The sequence below is a fragment of the Rhea pennata genome, chromosome 2 (genome assembly GCF_028389875.1).
Source record: "Rhea pennata isolate bPtePen1 chromosome 2, bPtePen1.pri, whole genome shotgun sequence".
NCBI classification, from domain to species: domain Eukaryota; kingdom Metazoa; phylum Chordata; class Aves; order Rheiformes; family Rheidae; genus Rhea; species Rhea pennata.
This window is the reverse complement of record NC_084664.1, coordinates 90314171-90331210: the sequence shown is the minus strand read 5'-3', so window position 1 is coordinate 90331210 and position 17040 is coordinate 90314171. Positions and strand designations below refer to the sequence as shown.

Here is a 17040-nt window from a genome sequence, read left to right as displayed (position 1 = left end):
TATGCATGTACACATACACTCTGTGCATAGTGTAACTCCTTAAAGCTTTTACAATCATGTGGCATTAAAATAAGTTACTAAAGCACCAAACTTTACCCATTCTTTTGGAACGTCTCTTGACAGAGTAGATGGAGCTTAGAGGCTTTCTTTCTCTGCTGGACAGAAAGGGAGTTACACTGCAAATCTATGCGTAAGGCCCTATAGAATTCTGATTTTTGATTTGACAATTTTTCTGATTTTGGGGTTTATTTATTTAATACTTTTCTACTTTGTTCTTAAACAGTACTTCTTAAATTTGTCTCATGATTTCTTGGACTTTAGGATGAATTTCAGTAGCATATCCAAATTTTTTCTTTACAAGCCTGAGCTTTTATGCTCAGGAAGTTTTATAGAATAAAATGGCCTTTGATATTACTACTTCACACAAGGATACGAAGTTTAAAAATACTAGATATCATATGAGACCTGTAGTAAAATAAGTGAAAAGTACGTTAATTTTTCTTCTCAATTCTGGCTGAGGTGACCTCATATAAGTTCTTAGTTACCTCTAAATGGTCACTAGGTTGGACTAGAAACATTGGTTTGTAAAAATGCCTTAATTTATTCATATTCTGTTCTCTTGGAAATTCTAACATTGCAGAAAGAATTGTTTTCTTGTCTAAAATTAGAAAACTCAAATTTTGGACAATTCTCTCAAAAATAACAATTCTGAAATACTACTTTTGGGGAGAGACATTGAAATGTTGAATTTCCATAACCATGAGAAATGTTTTGTTTTTTATTAATAGCTTGAGATACTAAATAGAATTAAGGCACATGTCTACTATTGTGAATCTAGAAGACAAAACAATTGATGTAGAAATGAAATTTTTAAGTTTCTTCTAGTTGAAAACGTTTGTCTGCCTCTACATGTTTCTATGAAGTGCTGAGCTCATGACAAAGCTTTTTTTTTATTGTTTTTTTTTTATGGAAGACTTTTCATTTGAAGTATTTTTAACAGTCTCTCTCTTCCACCCTCCCCCCCCCTTCATCTGCCATATGCTGCTTGTCTTCTTGCAAGATCACTGGGGAGAGATCATATCTAAATATACATTTACTCAGTTTTTGCACGATGTGGCTATGATCCTGACTGGGCCTTGCAAGTGCTACAGGATAAAAGTATTAAGGAATATGATGCTGTTAGTGATTTGCACCCTTTATGATTTGAATTTTCAGCAAAATCAGCATTTCTCCCAAATGTTCTGATCTTTCACCTGAATAAGGTATCCACCAAAACCAATGAATAGGGATAAAAATGAATGTTTCTGCTTTTTAATCAAGATTCATGTATATGGTATATCTGATGTTCTATTATGAGTTATACATCCCTAAATAAGGATTTTAAGAAAGACAAGTATCTTTTTCTACTACATATGAAAATCTTAAGTTAAAATAAGAAAAAGAAAATCTGAAGAAATGTAATAAATTCATCCAGACTGCCTTTTTAAATTTTCTCCCATACTAATGAAGCAGTTCCTCCCATTATATATAATCTCTAAGTCTCTCTCACTTGTTTTAATGAAGGCACATTGAGGAAGCCATGTCTGTGGGGAGTGCCTGGTTAATGAGGACTATCCTATGCAACTAAACTGTGCTTTTTTTTTTTTTTTTTTTCTTTTTCATGACTAGGACTTGTGACCAGTGTAGGTTACTTAAAGCAGGTAAGCAGCAGTCACAAATTAAGGTAGCAACCTAAATGACTGTGTGGAATCAAAACGGTGTATGCTATGTGGGTATTTCCTAGGTAGATAAGAGCAAGCAAGATGTCTGACTGAGCTCTATCCGGTCCTGTTCTTGGGAAAAAAAAAAAAAAAAAAAAAGGTATTTCAGTACAGATTGCTCCTCTGTTGTTTTTTTAATTATAAGGGTGCCTAGAATCCCAAATGTAGTTATATATCTGTAGGGTTCAATGTAATGCATAGAGGTTCTTGAGGAAGCCTTGACCATGTGAGCTTGGTTACTACAAGCTGTGTAGCACAGAAGAGAGGAACTGATAGCAGAAGACAGTGGCTTGGCTTCACGCTAATGTGGCTAGGCTGCTTCCAGGAACCTGAGCTAGTTCAGGTCTTTTGTACTCTCTGGTTCATGCCACTTAGACATAACTACAGATTGCCAAAGGCAAAAAAAAAAACAAGAGGAGAGTTGTTTCCCTGCCCACCTGCAAAAACTTTAAACAGGCAAGGTTATGCAAAGAAAAGGATGCTCAGAAGCAAGGTGACTTGCCTGGGTTTACTGACAAAGCCCTGAACAGGCCGACACCTCTTAAGCCTCCATCAGGTCCTATCTGCTAGACAGTACTGCCTCTTTGAAGGTTGTTCCCTAATCATTCAGGAGATGAAGAACAGCTATTAGGTTATATGGGGTAAATAAAGCAATGCCGAAAACTGTTAAGCCTCCTGACAGAACGGTGCCAGTTGGCAGGGGCTCCGGGGCTGGCAACAAAGGGGGGGTTTTGTCCCATTTTTCTTTTTCGGGGGGCGGGAGTGGGAGGAAGGGTATGCTGCGAGATTGTAGACCATGGGAAGGAGAGCAGATTTACTGGCTCATTCTAAGGATATTTTTAATTCTTCTTTCAAAGTTGAGCAATTGTTTGGGGGGGGTTGTTGTTGACTGTCTTCTCTTGCTCACATCTTACTTGGCAGCTATTTCTGTGTCCCTTACGTACCATGCTGTTCTGAATCCGTTAGCTGTGGGTGGGTGTTTTTTTGCTAGCCATTTTCTCCATGGCTTTTACTACATCTTTTTCCTGTCATTATATCTACTTTTCTGCATCTTCCCAATGAGATGTGTTAGGAGGAACATTCTTGTGTAACTGAATTGGAACATAAAAGTGGTGTGTTTTTTTCTTTTTCTTCTGTTTAGGCTAGTATCTTGCATGAATTTTGTAGACTTCATAGTAGTGTTCATATATTAATATATCAACCAAGCTCCACTTTCAGGGTTCTGGCCTCCCATGCTCCCATCTAATGACTGTTTCAGTCTTGCATTTCTGGTGGTTAGTAATCTAATTTTCAGCATAGATATAGTCAAAATCAGCTTAGCCATACTTGTTCTTGTGCCAACTTAAATCACTGTAAATTTAAATAGCTGTTATTTAAATAACTCTTTTTCAAGAGTTACTGGATAAATATGAGGGACTGATATCATCCTTTTAGAATGCAAATAACATTGAGTTCTTTTCAGTATCCTATCACACAAGTAGCTTTCTCTCCCCTTGATCAGTGAGGCCTTTAGAGTTAATCCTGAGGATATGCTGGTAATTTTTGTGTCAGTCTTCTAAAAGGAGAGTTCACATGTGTGGTAGTCTTGGCACAAGCAGATGTTGCGTCCTTCATAGCAAGTTTCCTACATACTTTACAATTCTTATATTAACCCCCCATCTCCATTCTAACAGTGTCCTAAACAACACCAGCGACTGCCATAAGGTGCTTGGGTATATTGGAACTAACATATTTCCTTAGACTAGAAAATGAGGTACTAAGTTTGAAAAAGAATGTCATAGTGGCCTGATGTGACATTTTTTTTTTCTTGAGGAATCTCATCTTGTGTTTTATTCTATTTTCCATTAACCTCTGTCTTTAATTATACCTTCTTTTACAATATGTTCCAAAGCTGTATGCTTCTATTTAAGTTATTTTTATGAGCAGTAGTTTCCTGGATTGGTTGTTTTTGTTTACTACTTTCTCTCTCTTTTTTTTTTTTTTTTTTTTTTTTTTTTTTATTGAGTGTGTGGTGTTTTCAATTCATATAATACCACCTTGTATTTAATAATTTTATTAAAGCTCTTGCATCTAGCCTTGCAATTTGCCAGGTCCTTTAAAATCTACAGGTGGAGGTTATTGAGGTTTTTTCTAGTTTGAGTGCATTAAGCTGTTTGAATTTTGCTTCTGTTTCCATGTTCTCTGCCTCATTAGGCATCTTGGATTCCCTGGAGTGCAAGTTAGGAGAAATAATTAAATTTGTAGACTGTTGAAAGTAGTCTGTAGAACATGTTGATATCAGATATTCTGCACAAGTGTGGAATGCACAAGTGAAATTCCTTCATTTCATTGAAGGAATGTAAGAATGGGAATGTTTAAAAGTAAGTAATGCTGTAGAAAAGTCTAAAATTGTCTTGTTTTTCTCTCTCTCTCTTTTTTTTCCCTCCCCAGTAGAATGTCTGTGCTACCCCTTTCTGTGGCACTCTTCTGTGTTCCTTTCCAAGCTGATTTGAAGTTGCAGTAATTCCTCTTTCTGGTACTCACCCCCTTCATTCAATAAGTTACCATTCAATAGGTGACCCTTTCAGGCACCAATTCCTTTCGCCCAGGAGGAGGGATGTGCCTGTGCTGCTGTTGTGCTGAACTCCCATCAATAGAAAATAAAATAATTTGCAAAGACAAAAGAGGCAGAAACACATGGCTCGATTATGAAATGTGAATTCTGTCCCCTTACCCCCACCCCCACATGTCCTTTGAATGTGCAGAGTAATGCTAAGGTTAGATGTGAATGGTGGAAAGAGCCAGACTGACTCAATTAGCTAGGTTTGAATAGTTCACGCGGTTTCCAATGCAGGCTTTGTTCATGGCATGTTAAAGTCCTTTCAGATCCATAAGCAGTATTTCCCCAGTTGGTGCAGGCGAGTGAGCATAGCATGTCCATGTTTCACTGTGGGAAGTTCAGAGTAGGTAAGAATAGGTAGGAAAGTAAAGTCCCTTCAAAAAAAAAAAAAAAAATTACTTGAAGACAGGTTGTGCTTTTGATCTCATTACCTTACAGAGAACTATGCCGTATTTCTTTCTGTCTCTCTCTTTTTTTTTCTATCCACCCTCTCCAAACCATAGAAAGCAGATAAATATCCCATGAAATTCAGGCTGCTTTTTTCAGAGAGAGGCAGAAGGGCTTTCAGAAAGTAAGCTTTTTTTTTTTTTTTTTTGGAAGCGTATTAAACATCAAATCTCTAGCAATGGGTGTGTTTTCTCTTCCTTTTCCCTCCTAAATTTCTCTGTGGGCCGGGACTGAATTTTATAATCACAAAAAACTTTAAAAAAAACATTTTTAGAATTTATATTTTTACAAATTTGCAGTTTTAGAATCACAAGAATTCATAAAGCAAGGGACATCACTCAGAACATTTGAATTTGTAGTGGGAGTGATGCTATTGCTTAAACAACTACGTGGCCCTAGACCTTTCTGTTTGGATTTCTGTTGGAGAGGATTGTTTGACTTAGTGTTTCTTTTGGTCATCACCAAGCCAACGTTTTTCAGTCTTCCACAGAGCAGAGAAGGAAAGCCTTCTCACATTTTAAGGCATATTTGAAACCTATAGTTGCCTCAAGGTTTAGTTTCTTTTGCCGTGTGGCAGAGTGTCTCATAATGCAAGATGAAAGCTTTCTATTTTTGTCTTCTGAATGTAGCTCATGTTGCATGGGCCAGATTGGTTGATTTTTGTGTGTTCCTTTTTGGTGTGTTCTTTATCATGGGGAAGGGGAAAGAAGGAGCAGCAACTTCATTGAGATACTAAATTTAGAGTATTTAGAAAAAGTGAGTATATGTATCTTGGGTCTTTCCAGCTTTTCACACTGAAGGCACCTGAAAAGACTGGTGTGTGATTATGTATGTGAAAGTGAGAGGAGGGCTTCTGTGCACTAGAAGACCTCCTGCCCATCACCCCAACAAATCTGTCGCAGGTTGCAAATCTGTACACTGGCATATCAAGAAAATCTTTATCTGTTTGTCAGTTTGAAGTATATACTGAGATATAGCTGCAGGTGGTGCATTCTGATTTAGGTAGGCTTAAAATACATTTTTTTTAAAAATAGAATTGATTTCTGGTGCGTTTTAGTTCTTTGTGCCTAGTACATGGGAGAGCTTTATATAATATTTTTTGTTTACATAAAAGTGTTTTCTAAGATGAAAGCCAGCAGATTTGTGCCTTTCTCCAGCTACAGAAAATACAGAGATGATGATAAATGGAAAGGGGAGAGTGCAAAAGAAGAAATAGAGGAGGGATCATGATTTTCTATACTTTGAGTATTGCATTAGTTTCTTCCTTAGATTGGGAAACTTGATTATCTGAACTATAGTTATCTATGTGCTTCTATTGTACAGGTATTAAAATAAAATATGATTTTTATTTTTTGTTTTCTTAAAAAGCTGTAGCCTGGCTGTAGAACTATTATTTTTTCCCCATTATGGTAATGTTTTGGGGTCATTCTCCCACCTCACTTCACTCTCAAATATTTGTATTTCCACATCATTTTAGGGTGGTTGATACCTTTATTAAAAACATGTCTGCACAAGTATTGCAGAATGAAATACCATGTCTATTCATACAGTTTCCCACCCTGAATACTTCTGTGGAGACAGAAACCCTGTGTGCTTGTGTGTCCAGTCTAAGGTGCAGCAGAGCAGATGCCACTGGTCCTGCAGGAAGCCATGGTCCTGGGTGCCACTGTGGCCGCAGCAAATCCAGGCTGTTTGGCCTTGCCTCGCTTTCCCCTCAGCTCTTTACCACCATCCCCTTCACACCTGCTGGTGTTAACTCCTCTGCCTGTTCTGCAAGCATGATCTGATGGAAAAAAACACTGGCTAGAGGTGGAAAAAATAAAATAACCCAGCCTAGACTGTTCCGACAGAACTCGATTCACTTGAAGTTCAGTCTAGGCTGGCTTATTTTATTTAACCTGCCTCTGAACATTGACACACCTGGAAATACTGCATCCCAAGAGCAGTTAAGATCATCTCTAAAATAGTGTCCTTTTCATTATGAAGTAGTTAGAATAGTTTATAGTTGGTGCTGCTTTTTGTGATGATATCCTGAAATGCGGCAGCTTTCTGGGGCCAAGTGCCAGAATATCTAAGATGTACTGTCAAATTTTCCTCTTTTCCTTATGGAGTCATTAGCGTGTTTACAGTAGGTGCTACTTTTTGTGATGGTATGATCCAAACTGTGGTCTTATGGAGCCAGATGTCAATTTTTATTTTTTAAATTCCTATCCTTGGACCTATCAATGGGGTGGCAGCAGGTTCCAGGTAAATCTGCTGGGTTGTACGTGTGTGTAAGTGGAGGCCTGCTTTTGTATATAGTCAGTAGCTCCTTGTCAAGCTCTGTGCGTATGTGCGGAAAGAAGCGCTCAGCTGCTTGGGCAGCCCTTCTTGCCCCAAGAGGTGTTCCTCTGTGGGTAAAAAGACGTGTGCAAGCATCTTGGAAAACCTTATTCAACCTTCTAGTTAGACCTTACTTTATAGAAAACAGGAGCTCTACTAAGACATACAGTCATCAGAGGTTGCTTGGTTTTGAGTACATGAGAAGATTTGCATTAATTTTTTGACGTTTTGTCTGATGAAGCCTCAGATTTGGAAGATGAAAAATAGTAAATTCTTTGTACAAGAGTCACCCACCTAGCTTCATATTTGTTCTGGAATATGAGCTCAGTGTTTGTTTTTACCTGGTTATGAAAATACAAAGATTCTCACATTTTGCTCTCTATTTCATGCAGCATAAAGGTTACTTTATTCTCTTAAATGTTGCTTGTTATATTTCAAGGTATTGTATATTCAGAAGACATACAAATTTTACCCTACATTTTAATCAATAACAAAATGACAGAAAGGAATATATGCTTGAGATCTGCATTTTTGAGTACATTCAAAATGAGTTGCTGCTTTGTTCTGCAAGTGCTCTGAGACATAACAGATCATTGCTGCTACAAGACCTTTGTATATTGTGTCTGTGCCCTCCCCTCCCGGCCTAAGGAAACAAATGTACCATAGCATTAGGTACGCTCAAACTAGCATCTTGATAAGCAAAAGAGGTTACATTGAAGTCAATGATGGGAGCCAGACAGGAAGCATCAAAAGCAAGCTGTGACTTGTGTGGAGGATAAGAAAGAAGGAGTGCTTGTGCCCTGGAAGGGCAATATGCACATGTAATTGTGTGTACATACAGGCTTGCAACGATCTCAGTGAAATGCAATTATAGAAAGATGACTAGATGTCTGGCTAAACATTTACTGAAGCTGGTTAAGCTAATGCAGGTAGACCATTCACAAAAATAATAAGTTTTTTCAGCGAGTCAGTTATGTCTGCTGTGATTGTTTAACATGAGATAGGGAATTGTTTTGTAGTGCATTGCAGACTGTTTTTGTTCAACTTGATACCTGCATCTGTTACTTCTCCATGTGCACAAGTTTTTTTCAACACTGCTGGGAATGTTTTTCCTTTTAAATTAAATATGTCTACACTTTGAAATAAAATAAAATTCTAGGTGAGCTGGGTTCTTGACAGTGTTGGAACTGCTGGAGGAGTTGCTGGAAGATGGCCAGTGGGGGATTGCTGGCTGAAGAGAGGAGCTGGAAAGTGACAGTGCTGAAGCTTAGAGACAGGAAATGCTGAATCCCAGCGGTACTTGCCTGTGCACAGCTGGAGAAGCACTTTGTGAATAGGATCTTAGCTCTGTAAAATAGCTAGTGATACTTTCCTATTTGCAAGATAGCTTTGCGTTGTTGTGACAATACACAGCCACACTAGATGAGTTACAGAGCAAACCTCTATTTATTTTTGTATTTTCGTTCATAGATGGCTCTTTTTTTGATGTTCTGGAGGATATTTTGTACACTTCCCTTTTTGCCTGTCTTCCTGGCCTCTTACAGTATGTAGTGCAGCTATTTCTCTGTTCTCTTACTACTTTCTATTGGTTTTCTTTCTCCTACTTGGTGCTACAGGAAAGAAATTCAGCACCTCCACCCCTTTGCTGTGTCAGTTACTGAGGTTGCCCTCTTTGGAGCAGAGCAAAGAAGCAGGGAAAGATCCAATGCTGTCTATAAACTCAGAAGCTAGCAAGATCTCACCCCGCATCAGTGTGATATTTCCATCGTTAAAGGGAGCTTCCCAGGGTGAGGAAGAGTCCTAGCAGAGTCAAGTTCGGATGTGGAAATGGCTATTTAAAATCTCAGAGGAATTCTGATTCGTCAGTGCCTGTTTGTTAATGGTTCCATATTTATGACAACTCAGATTTGTGGAGAGAGAGATGACTCAGGAATCAGCTGGGAATTACTTCGAATGGAAACATAATCATAAATGAATTTTCAATGTAGCATGTTGCTATTAAAGAGAATATCCTCTTTTGTTTCTAAATAAACGGCAATAACAATGAAGAACAGTATTAGTCTTAATATTGGATAAAGAGCCTAAATAACAAAGGCAAAAAAAAAAATGTGTCTAGCAAGAAATTGCTTTTTTTTCTTTAATGACACGCTATAGTCCTGTTTGGTATTGCGAAATCTATTGCTGTTTAGTAGTTTTCCCACTGAGCTGATGGAGAAATCATGGCAGTTTAGCAAAAATGAATACACAAAAAGGTTGAAAAATGTATTTAATGCTGTAAGAACATTGGAAGCACCTCCAGATTAAAGAGGTGGATGGTTGTCTGGAATAGGAGAAATCATCTCTTTGTAGGAAAGAGATTTCATTGCTGTTTTACTGGGAAGGAATTTTTTCTGTAAGTCTTCAAGTTTTGGGATAAACTTTTGTCTTCTGTAATGTACAGTGGCAAAATAAGCAAAGAACTGAAAATTTTTGACAATAAGTTTTTATATTTAATATACTTTCTTGGGAAATTTAATTTTTGCTGGTGAAAGTTGGGAAGTTAATACGCAAGGCAAACAACTTTGAAACAAGCCCATTCCTGAAGTTTTCAGTTTTAGCAGATGTCACATTTCAGGCAAAACTTAAATACTCATGACTCATGGCCACCAAGTAGAAGCAGTTTTTTGTTCCTAAAGGTATGAAGTAATTTCTTTTGTATTTTCAGCAGCGAGTCATTGTTGAAAAGCACGTTGTTAGTGCTCATAAAAGTAAATTGGACACTAATTCTATGGGCAACATGTAGAGTTCAGATACCACTAGATACTTGTGGGGATAGACCAGTACTTGGACATCGGGGAATCCACTAAGTTTCAGCATGGCAAGCTCTTGCTTGCTGTCGGAGCTAGGACAGCCTAGGAATAAATGACAATAGGTTCATTAAGATTTGGTCTGCTGGCGTTGTCCTTGGCCTCCTCTGCAGCCACTGGTGACAAAGAGCTGTAGGCTGCCACAGCTGGATACCGGTTACAAGCAAGGCTGTTGATCGTCATGACTTAATCAGAGATGAGGCGGCGTATTGTGAAATGACCTGATAAGGCCTGGCCTGATTCAGCAGGCTTTCGTATTGCTCATGGACCCAGATTTACAGGAAACTTGCAGAGCCAGGAGAAGTGAAAGGCCACACGCTCTTGCCTCTTGCTTTGACTTGAGAGAGACTGTTAGAGGGATTTGGGAGTCCTTTCAGTGTCCGGATTTAAAAAAAGGGGGAAAAAATAAATAAATAAAAAGCTACCTTAACATTTGCTCACTCTTCAGCCAGGCTAATGGTGTGCTGTCCTACAGTGCTGCAGGATGAGTTGGGTATCTGGTATCTCTGGCAGACTAGCTCAGGATCTGTGTCTACATGGTTTCTGACTTCTTGGTGCATTTATAGTGAAATAAAGCGCCTCGTCCTCACTATGCGCTAACCTAAGGACAGCTCAATCTCATGGAATTACAGATCTTTCTAAAAATAAGAAGGCATTTGTCCCTAGCAATAAGAAAGGGGGTGTCAGTGCTTGTTCTAATACTCAGGCTGTGGTTGTGAGAGAAAGCAGCTTTGTTCTCACTTCTCACCTGCTTTTGCTGCTGGAAAAACTTTTGCCTGCAAGTAGTTAGCAGTGCTGTTTATTTGGGTCCTTTGCCTTGGTGTAGATGTTTTTTGCTGTGTAGGAGTAAGTTTAGTTGTCAGCATGAGATAATCTGACCTGGACGCGTATGACTGCTTGCCTGTACAGCCCTCAAGGTCGGAAGCGAGAAGGGCATTTCAGTCTTCCAAGCGGCGGTTTGTGCGGTTTCTCTGCTTTTGGTCTCCGTGCAGAGGTGTGAGGGCTCCCGCAGCTGATGCCAAGTCAGAGAGGGGAGAATGTAGCTGATGGCTGATGTCTTTGTAACTTCCCCTTCGTGGGGAGCAGCCCTTCTTTGCTTAGGGCAATGGGCATCAAATAAATTAATAGGATTTAACCAGCGTCTGGAGTGTAAGCAGTTCATCGGTCCTGGTGCTGCAGGGCACATGACTAAGTTTCCTCGTCTCGCCTTCCTTGAGGACAGGAATTTGGTATTGTGAAGGGTGTGGGCTGCAGCCGACTTCCCTGGTGACTCCGGTTGTCTGCTGATAATGTTGTAGATGAAAGATAAATTGCTCGTCATCGCAGTCTGACAGCTGCCTGGAGAGCACCGAGGGATTGCTGCCTGAAGTTCTTCCTTAACTGTTTCGTGCACCTGTGTGGTGTTCAGTACTGAGTTCCTCACTGCAGCAATAAAATGTAATATAATGGTGTATCTTGTTAACTTGGTGTACAGCTGGCATTTTACATAATACGCACAGTGTATTGTGTTATTTGTATCTGTTAGGAAAAAATCTAGAGTGTTAAAATAAGCTTGTAATGCCATCTGGTATTTGCTAAAGGCTGTTGCCTTGGGGTGTGGTTTCTCTCATTAACTTGACCTCCAGTGATGAAAACCTTGCAGTTTTCCCTCTTGCCTCTTCATCAAGTGTATGACCATCATTATTATGTGTCTACAGGTTGTTCAGGGGAGTAGTGGTATTCGTATATTTTTGTTATATTTATGTAAGGCTGTTTTTGATGCCTATCATTTTTTTTTCCTTAATGCATGTTAGGAAAACGCACGTTGATGCAGAGCCGCTCTGTAATAAAGGAAGAAAATTCCTTACCCATTCAGTAATGGGATTTGTTTACCTTGCATTGCAGTATGCAGTTAACTATTCAGGTGTTACTGTGTGTTGTTATTACAACAGGCTGTAGAAAAGCAGGTAGCAAAACAGTAACTTGAAAGCAGATACTTCCTGGAGAAGTCTCCAGGGTGGTTAATAACCAATTCCTGAGCCATGAAGAGCCTACCCTGAGCTCTGGCCAGGTTACAAAACGTGTTTTGTCTGGTAGTAGTGAGGATCAGTGAGCCAAAGGATCAGCGAGGTAAAAAGCTCCTTTCTGGCAGAGTTCAGGCAGTTGTTGCAGGAAGGAGAGTGTGAAGGGGGGAGACCTTTCCCCGGGTTACCAACACCAGGTTTTGGTAAGCCCGTCCGTGCAGGGCGTATATGTTGTCTCTCGTGCTTGCTTTCTCCCGATTAAAATCCCGCTTTGAGATGGCCGCGGGGCTGTTGGGCTTAAGGCTGCTGGCGGCCTTGGCAGAGGGAGCAGCACTGGGGCAGCCCTGTGCTCCCCCCGGCACTGCAGCTGCCTGCCCCTGGCAGGCTGGGGGCTCCGCGGGGCCCACGAGAGAGCGGGGCCCGCGGCCGCCTAGGGCGCTCCGCACTGTGACGGCCACCTAACGCCTAAACAGCGCTTTAGGGATGTTCTAAAACGATCCCCCAAGGAGAGTTGTGTATTAAAATGTCTAAGGTGCTGTGCCATATTAGAGTAGGTTTTTTCAGAACAGTCAATTGTTGTCTTGGGCTTTTGTTTTTGAGGGGCTTTGGACGAGAAAATGCTTTTATAAACTAAGACCTTATTGCTGCATGCAGTTCTTGGGGGAAATGCTATAATTTGCTATATTGTTGCAGGAAAACAAATACAGGTGTAGCTGCAGCAGCATTAAATGCAGCGAACACCCAAGATACTCTGTGATATGTTGTATAGGATTTTTCGCAGCCAGACGTGCTCTCTTCTACTGGAAGAACTTTTGCTACAATTTTATTTTTGTAATCTGTGAGAGATTACTAGGTATACTTGGCAAACAGAATACTGGCTGCGTTATTATGAGAATATTGTAAGAAAGACTTGATAATGTTCTGTGCTCATTTAGCACAGACGGTCCTGCAGAAGAGTATCAGCATCCACCCTGTATCTCTAGCAATCGTATTGTTTCTTCCCTTAGGTTCGGAAGCTGAACATTTAGTAAAATGAAATATCAGTAGCAAAGGGGGAAAGGTTTCTTTGGATACTGCTCTAAATTATTCTGGACAATACAGAAGCCCTGACACTTAAAGGAGTTTAATGTCTCCTTTAATGTCTATCCTGTTAATAGACTTTTCACTGTATATTTTTTGCATCCTTTTTGGTAGAATGATGTTAGTCTTTAAATTCCTGTTTAAACCCTTTGGTTAAAAGGGGTTATACTAATGAGCAATGAGCATGTCTTGAGTTGCTTCCTTTTTCTGAAAAATGGGCAAGGACTGACAGGAAAGAGATTAATATCCACATTCAAGTTCAATCTTGAATGGAAATTCAGAGTTAAACCTATGGGTACTATGAATAGGTACGTGGTAAATTAAGATAAAAGTCCATTGTCTATTAAAGAATGAATGCTATGTGGCAGTGTAATGTCAGAAGAGCTAGATTTCAGTCTAGCACTACTGAAATGTTAAATTCATGTGCATTTTGTCCCATTGCAGGACAAGCTCAGATGGAACTAATTGTTCTGGAGTAGTGGTTAAACAGACAAATGAACCCTCCTGTGTGGGCTTGTTACTATGCTGCTCACTGCCCTTCTGGCCTGTCATGCTAGCTTCCAGTGTCTGTTTGTCCTTCAAAGACCTCCGTGGTTCCTGTGCTGCTGTGCTTTAAACATGGAATAATTTCGCCAGGTTTATCAGCAGACGCATCTCCAAATGAAGCCTTTGTCTGTTACAGAGCTTGAGGGGGAGCTACTGCATGGTAATTACCAGAGTGGTGGAGTGCTGTGGCTTGATCTCTGTACCTAAATTACAGAATGACTCAAAATCATCCAGCTGAAGTGTATCATTGGCATATTTTAATCCTTAATTGCATTTCTTTCCCTCTTCTGCTTTTTCCTGCAGTGATAATACCTGTGTTATATCTGGTCCTTTCTAAAGTAAACCTTAGAGCTAAGGCTGTTTTATCTCTTTGGGGGTTTGTCCTCCTGAGGATGTTCATAAAAGCAAAAACCTGGCAATTAAAATCATAAACAAAAGCATGGAAGCTCAAACTTGTCAAGCTTCTTGGTGAAGGTTCTTCTTCAGACATGAAATGACCAACAAGCTCTGGCAGATTTAAGTGTGGCAGTTTTAAGACATTTCCATTTCCATTTGTCATCAGCCCCTTTGGCAGAGGTTACTGCTCTCATAGAAGGGTCAGTGGCATGGAGTTGGGCATGCGTGCCCACACAGTGCTATGTCCTGTGGGCTCTCCTTGTCCTAGCCAAAGTGGATGGGGAGCTTGGTGTGCCATGGCAGAGAGGTGCATGCCAGAACTGTGCTGCTGGCTGAATGTTAGGAAGCAATGTGGGTCATACGGTGAAGGCCTCATCATGATATTTTGGCTGATGTCATTGGAAGACCCTCTCCATCATTTTTGAAAGGTCCTGGAGAACTGGAGAGGTGCCTGAGGACTGTAAGAAAACCAGTGTCACTCCAGTCTTCAAAAAAGGCAAGAAGGAGGACCTAGGGGACTACAGGGCAGTCATGGACCTCTGTTCCATCACCTTTCCAGGGACTGTTAGTTCATCCGGGATACCATTTCCAAGCATATGGAGGACAAGAAAGTGATCAATAGTCAGCATGGATTCACCAAGGGTAAATCATGCTTAACCAACCTGATAGCCTTCTCTGATGAAATGACTGGCTGGATAGATGAGGAGAGTGATGGATGTTGTCTATCTTGATTTCAGTAAGGCTTTTGACACTATCACCCATGACATCTTCATAGGCAAGCTCAGGAAGTGTGGATTAGATGAGCAGACAGTGAGGAATGGCAGAACTCAGATAGTGTGAGAAGTCACGCAAAGTCTAGTTGGAGGACAGTGGATAGTGATATCCCGCAGAAGTCAATATGGGGTCCAGTCTTGTGCAACTTACTCATCAATGACCTCGGTGAAGGGACAGTGTCTCCTCAGTAAGTTTGCTGATGATGCAAAACTGGGAGGAGTGGCTGAACACCAGAGGGCTGTGCTGCCAGTCAGAGGGACCTCAGCAGGCTGGAGAGTTAGGCAGAGGGAAGCCTCGTGAAGTTCGGTAAGGGGAAGTGCAGGGTCCTGCACCTAGGGAGGAATAACCCCATGTACCAGTATAGACTGGGGCCAACCAGCTGGAGAGCAACTTGGCAGAGAAGGACCTGGGAGTCCTGTTGGGTGACAAGTTGACCATGACCCTGCAGTGTGCCCTTGTGGCCAAGAAGGTTAATGGTATCCTGGGGTGCATTAGGAATAGCACTGCCAGGCTGAGGAAGTGATCTGCCCCCGCTACTCAGGCTAGTGAGGTTACATCTGGAGTGCTGGATCTAGTTCTGGGCTTCCCAATACAGGAGAGACATGGAGCTTCTGGAAAAAAAGTCCAGCAAAGGGCTACTAAGATGATTAGGGGACTGGAGCATCTCTCATATGAGGAAAGGCTGAGAAAGCTGACACTGTTCAGTCTGAAGAGGAGAACCCTGAGGGGGGATATTAGCAAGGTGTATAAATATTTGAAGAGAGAGGGTAAAGATGATGGAGCCAGAGTTTTTTTAGTGGTGCCCAGCAATAGGACGAGAGGCACAAACTGAAAGACAGGAAGTTCCATCTGAACATGAGGATAAACAACATTACTGTGAGGATGACTGAGCACTGGAACAGGTTGCCTAGGTAACTTGTGAAGTCTCCATCCTTGGAGATATTCAAATGTTGTGTGGATAGGGTTCTGGGCAACTTGCTGTAGCTGACCTGCTTCAGCAGGAGGTTTGGAATAGATTAAAAGTCCCTTCCAACCTTGACCGATCAGTGTGGTTCTGTGCATTTTCTGAACCTAAAAGAGCAGTTTAGGCTGTGTTGTCATGCCACATCTAATCTGAATTAATTTTAGTCCTGATTGCAGAAATTTACCTCTTCTAGAGAACTAATTTGGTGGTGTGTGTATTTTGGTAATGAGGGGAGGGTAGTTCCCTGTTTGGATCAGCGTCCTAATCAGCTAACTGTGCATTTGGGAAGTTGCTAACATTTGCACAATGTAGTGGGATCAGAGGGAAAGTGGGATTAGCCCCTTCAGTGATAGCCCTGTGGTTATATTAAATTAGTTGTTTTGTGAAGTTGCATCATAAGGCAGCATGCGTGTACTGAAACTTTGCACTTTGTTTCCCTCACTTTCTTTCCTGCTCCATGTAAGTGTGGCCTAAAACATGGATTCTTGAGGGTGATTTTAGTGATCTTTGCACTGCAAGGAGTTCTATGGATTATTATAAAATATGAATTTAGTTCCTTGTGTTTCATTAGGAGTTTTTTTGACTTGGGTTGAATGATTTCCTGCTGCTTATCAATGATTTACTGGTTCTAGACAGATCTTGAGAGAGATCTATTCATTCACGTAAACAGGAAAGAAAGAGGAGGTGGATCCTCTTCTAATACTGGTAGATCATCTTGAGCTAATTTTCTTTGTGGTTATGTCCTATGGTTAGGACAAAGGTTACTGGGTAGTTGTGTGGTTGCCTTACAGCAGTAAAGATTGTTGCTTTTGTTTAGTATCCCATATTGTGTCTGGTTATTACATAACAGTGATCTTTACCTAATAACTAGGGCAGGACAGAGATGAGTGTTCAATTAACTTCATTTTTTATTGTATTTTTAGTGTTGTAGATTTACTGGCTTTTTTTGGTCTACACAATTATCCTCAGAAGCTGTACCAGAAATGTACCACTTCTGTGGGCTGCTGAGAGACCATTTTGTTTGTTAAACCATATAAATGGCTGTATAATTAATAATAATTTTTTGTTTTTAAGGATAGGAGCTTTTAAGTCATACCCTTTCCATTGTAGTTTTCAAGGAGCTCCATTTGGTTGTAGGTATAGAAGATTTCTCTTTTGCGATTAGCAAATTAAATAGAAGACAGAAGGTTTTCGTTGTTCATTTAAGATTGTTGGTTACCTTGTACTTGTAATCTTTCTGAATATATTCGTTACTAAGAAGCAGAGAAAATAATATTTGAACGAATATTCCATTACAGAAGCA

At 40.4% G+C, this 17040-nt stretch overlaps 1 protein-coding gene across 5 annotated transcripts in view; it reads left to right on the top strand.

The window, feature by feature from the left end:
* CARMIL1 (capping protein regulator and myosin 1 linker 1) overlaps positions 1-17040 on the top strand; it is a 194039-nt gene that overhangs the window by 50804 nt on the left and 126195 nt on the right. The gene's annotated exons all lie outside the window — the stretch shown is intronic.